This window comes from Homarus americanus, unplaced genomic scaffold, assembly GCF_018991925.1.
Source record: "Homarus americanus isolate GMGI-L3 unplaced genomic scaffold, GMGI_Hamer_2.0 scaffold36970, whole genome shotgun sequence".
In the NCBI taxonomy this organism is placed as follows: domain Eukaryota; kingdom Metazoa; phylum Arthropoda; class Malacostraca; order Decapoda; family Nephropidae; genus Homarus; species Homarus americanus.
Window position 1 is genome coordinate 4,678,306 of NW_024740094.1, and position 5,453 is coordinate 4,683,758.

The 5,453-nt window shown below is 38.9% G+C and overlaps 1 protein-coding gene across 9 annotated transcripts in view; it reads right to left on the reverse strand.

Moving 5' to 3' along the window:
• Nucleotides 1-3,237, reverse strand: part of LOC121875177 (ATP-binding cassette sub-family C member 3-like) — a 309,143-nt gene extending 305,906 nt beyond the window's left edge. For 3 of the 9 annotated variants that reach the window (XM_042379614.1, XM_042379620.1, XM_042379613.1), the window contains exon 1: nucleotides 2,966-3,235. The gene's annotated coding sequence lies outside the window, so the exon portion shown is untranslated. Of the gene's footprint in view, nucleotides 1-2,965 lie in introns of all 9 variants that reach the window. The other 6 variants (XM_042379618.1, XM_042379615.1, XR_006090559.1 and 3 more) reach the window with 5 other exon arrangements.
• Between the last annotated feature and the right edge of the window lie 2,216 nt (nucleotides 3,238-5,453).

Sequence of the window (5,453 nt, forward strand, 5' to 3'; positions counted from 1 at the left end):
GCACCGCAACGGTCGGTAGTCAGGTCAGAGGGTAAGGTGACCCAACCTTCTCACCTGGTTACAAATCTTCTTAATTACAAAATTGTCCAGTTTGTACATGCCATTACTCAAATTCATGTTGACTGCTTCGGTATGTTTAATGAGACTAGATTCTATGATGTTCCTACTGTCAATTGAATTACAAGGTAATATTGAGGAGGCATTATCCCAGTCAATGCAATGCTTATTATCCCTCAAATGAACAAACAGAGCATTGGATTCCTGGCCTGTCCTAACACTATATTTATGTTGTTTAAATCTGGTTACAAGATCTTTACCTGTCTGGCCTAAGTAAAACATATTACATTCCTTGCAAGGAACTTTATAAATGCAACCAATTGTGTTGTTGGGGGAGTTCCTGATTAACATTTGTTTAACAGTGCATGAGTTTTTAAATGCCACATTGACGTTCCAGGTTTTTAGTTGTAAAGGAATGTGTGAGAAATTTTTGTGAAATGGTAATATTAAGATATTCTTATGGTCATGGGTGGGCTTGGGATCAGTTCTATAAAAAGATTTCTTAGTAATGTTTAGGCATTTGTCTATGAAAGATCTAGGGTATTTAAGGTTTGAGCCAATATTATAGATATATTTATATTCCTCAACAATGAATTCCGGGCTGCAAATTCTCAAAGCACGTAAAAACATTGTTGAAAATACTGACTGTTTGACTCTATTATGGTGGGCAGAATAATAATGAATGTATGAACACACATTAGTTGGTTTTCTATAAATACTGAACTTAAAAGTGTTACCTATTCTGTGTATCAGACAGTCTAGGAATGGCAATTTACAGTCTTGCTCTAATTCCACAGTGAATTTGATCGAGGGGGCTAAGCTGTTAAGTTGTGGCAGGAAAGCTTTTAGGTCCTCATTACATGGCCAGAGACATAATACATCATCAACATATCTAAACCACACTGCTGAAGGTGGTAAAATATTACTTAATAGTTTCTTTTCAAAGAATTCCATATATAGGTTGCTTAATACAGGTGAGAGTGGATTACCCATTGCCATACCAAATTTTTGAGAATAATATTCTCCATTGAATTGAAATTTACAATCCTTAATACATAGTTTGATGAGTTCGATGAAGTCTTCTTTCGAGACGGGCAGTGAAATATCATCCAGGGAATCTATGAGGAACTCTAGTAAATCATCAACTGGGACCTTTGTAAAGAGTGATGTTACATCAAAGCTGACCAGTTTAAAATCATAATTAACGTGTAAGTTATTGAGTTTATCAACCAGATCTATATTATTCTTGATATTGGAGTTAGAAATGTTGCCAACTAGGGGATTTAGTTAAACAAATGTTAATTAAGAACTCCCCCAACAACACAATTGGTTGCATTTATAAAGTTCCTTGCAAGGAATGTAATATGTTTTACTTAGGCCAGACAGGTAAAGATCTTGCAACTAGAATTAAACAACACAAATACAGTGTTAGGACAGGCCAGGAATCCAATGCTCTGTTTGTTCATTTGAGGGATAACAAGCATTGCATTGACTGGAATAATGCCTCCTCAATATTACCATGTAATTCAATTGATAGTAGGAACACCATAGAATCTAGTCTTATTAAACATACCGAGGCATTCAACATGAATTTGAGTAACGGCATGTACAAGCTGGACAATTTTGTAATTAAGAAGATTTGTGACCAGGTGAGAAGGCCGGTTCACCTGACCATCTGACCTGACCACCAACCGTTGTGTGCTATTTAAAGATTAGTAGGGTCATTACCTAATACCTGACTATTGTGGACCTGATCTCAGCCTCCTCTGTATATATACACCTTGTTTTGTACTTCTCCTTAGTCTGTACTCACCCCTGAAGATGTGTATAGTCAATGAATATGAAGTAGATGTATTTCTTTGTGTATGAACCTCTGTCCTGCATGGCAGTGAGAAGTTATACCACCCTCAATGTCAAGACCTGACTGAATTACTCAGAATAGGCAAACTGTACAACAAGCTTTGCCAATAAATTTGTTAAACTAAACTAAAAACTTGACCTTCACGAGCCATTACAGAATGGATATAGAATCCTTGGAAAGAATTCAGAGGAGAATGACAAGGCTAAGAGACAGGTTGAAGCATCTTAATTTGCAATCCCTCGAGAGAGGTAGAGTGAGGGGCGATATGATAGAGGTGTGGAAGTCGGGGCTGAACAAAGGGGGCATTACAAACGTACTCAAACTATCCAACCAGGAGCGAACTCGTAACAATGGTTTAAAGTTAAACAAATTCGGATTTAGGCGCGAAATAGGTAAACATTTGGATTGGAAATAGAGTAGTGGACGAGTGGAACAAGTTACCAAATGTCATCATTAACTCGAATACGCTGGATAGCTTCAAACATAGGTTGGATGGATATATGAGCATTAGGGGGTTGGGTGTAAATGGGACTGCCCACTATGGGCCAATAGGCCCGCTGCAGTTTCCTCCATTTTATGCTCATTGTTTGTAGAGACGGATCCTATGGTATAAAGGGGGGAAACCTGCCATGCTCGGAAATATCACATCACAAAAACGCCCAGCCCCGGCCAGGAGCAGCCCCAGGTATGTCTGGTGAGAGTGAAAGACAAACGCTAATCGCTCTAACCACTACTCTGTCACCCCTCAACTGTTCGAGGTTGGTGTACATAGTACTATAATTAATAATATTTTATGAAGTGACTATTTACCAGCCATTATCCATTCCTCGATATACACTATAATGTTTGTTTAGTCACTGTTTTCAGTTTTCACTTCTACGGAGTCACTGGCCAGGGCAGCGAAAGAATGTGTATTATTGTAGTCATAAACAATTACCAATACAAAGACTCCACACACACACAATGTCAGTAGAATATTTTACAAATGATGGCTGCATAATCAACAATATATTTTCATGTAACATCATTAAATCACATTTAACTCACCCAAACAGTAGAAATTCACAATGTTAACACATCACTACTACACAAACAACTTCAATAATTAACCTCATGTGATACACTACAACGCAGGTGTCGAGGCATCCACGAGTTACCTCTCAGAGTTCAAGAGGTACTTCGTCCTGTCTTCCTCCGTGCACCAGCGCTTAAGCACAACTAACACTACGTGGTCACGGTTACGCGCAGTGACACAGCACAGTCACAGACGCTTCGCGGCTGCATAACTGAACCCTGTTAACTGTATGGTCTGTTTACACATACCGCGGAGTGATACAAGACTGATGACAATACTGTACCATTATCCTCTTCTTATTGAGAAGTCTCCATTTACAGTTTACTCGTACATACACTTCTTAACACACTTTTAACCTTATATATACTATACTTAAATAAATAACGATTATTTCTACTCAAGGTCACATTACCCCCTGAAGAAAATGAGATGAGAGAATAATGCTGAAGATGGTAACAGAAAACGGTAAGCACCACACACAAGAATAAAGATTTTCAACCTTACCAACAGCCTCGATCAGTTTTCATCGTCACCGTGACTCTAGCCATACAGTAAGCCTGGGGGGGGGGACAAGATGGTACTACTTCTTCACCCGCAAGATTGCATCACTATCAATACGTTCCTCTTACTAACACAATAGTACGTATTAATTGCAATACTTTTCCTTACGTATTAGTTACAGTATATTTCCTATAGTTATTCTCCTCAACTAGCTAAATATCCCTTATTGGTTAAATATGATAGTGATAAGACATTCTTAACTCAGAGTGCGCCTCTGCCATCAATAACAATAACGTTCATAACAGGTATTAAGAATCTACCACTGACCAAACAGCAACTAAGGTGAAAAGTGGCGATATGATATCTAAATAATTCATATACACATAAGGTGTTCAAGAAAACGTGAGACCAACCTCACTGTCTTGCAATTGACGTTCCTACTGCTATACCCCAGCATTAATTGGATCGTTGGTGAATTGACGAGTTGACGATCGGAATTTTTTCGTAAGATGACAGGTCAATGGGTAAGGAAAACGCTTAAATTCACTATGGCAATGATATTCTTAAATAAATTGGGCCAAAAAGAATAAAAATTAAAGCTAGTTGCTAAAAAGTCACGTGACTGCGAAAAGCTCCGTGATTGGTTGTGACGTTGCTGATTGGGGTGAACTTCCCAGCGGGAGGCAGCCAACTATAGTTGTCCAACCTTCTTCTATTCCGTGTGGGGGTTATGTGGTATTGGTTCACACTCAGGATGGGATGAAGAAAGGAAACTCACAATGTGCTCACTGTATACATATTGTATTGGATGTACAATGCAGCTTGTTGCTGGGTAGGTAGCATGGTAATAAGCGTTGAGTAGAGAGAGCTGGGTGGTGAGGGTGCCCAGAGGAGGGACACGCGGCTTGAGGGATGCCAAGGTCGCTAGCGGGAACAGGAGCCGCCAGGCTGGCGCGGAGGATGAGGTGTTGCTTGCTGGTGGCACTGAGTAGAAAGAGGCTGGTCACAGCGGTGTCAGGCCTTATAAGGCGGGGGTAGGCGTGGGTAGATAGTTGACCCCCGCTCCGTGGGCGGCGTTGGAGGCGTAGGCTGGGGAATTCGAGAAGGTTCGGTGCTTGTAGGGGAGGAATCCACTACATCGGCTCATTAAATAAATATTATTAGATAATTAATTATGCTTTATTGTGCAACACAGTAATACTATTTTGAATATATAAATATTACTAAGCACATTCACTATTTCGATGGATATTACCTGCCCATACATCAAATTTCATAGTACAGTGTTGATATTATTTTGGTTTTGGTCATCTGGGGAACCTTAAGATTCTAACTATGGGGTTAAGTACTTTAAACAATAAGACACATTATCTCTACAGGATTTCTGTCGCAAAACATTTTTCGATCGCATAAGAAAATACAGATCATAGGTTAGGTTAGGTTAGGGTATGATGAGTTATAAGGTAAGCTTAACATACACTGGTAAGGGGGGGGGGTAGTAGCTCAATAGTAGTGATTTCCGATATAAATGAAGGTCTAAAATCGTCCATAACAAACCAAAGACCATCAGAAAAACTCTGCATGTCTAAGTACAGGGATAACCAAAACTAAAAATTTACCCAATATAGCCCATCTCGAATCTAAACATCAAATACTTATGGAAGTTAAAGTAAAATTTTACCCATTAGTTAATATAAATGATGATATATCCCAGTGGTTCATTAGTGAGTCATCAAAACAATAACAGCACTATGTTGTCGTGTTTAACTAGCATTATCAAAACAAAATCCAAACAATGTCATTACTTCTAAATTTACTTGCATCTCCATCTAGTACTGATATACTATGTAAATGCACTGGAAAAAAAGAGAGAAAGTCTACCAGGTAAGAATATATGACAGCTGAGCTGATGTGAACATGAGATTTTTTTATGTCCAAAAGAACATAAGAATGGAGGAA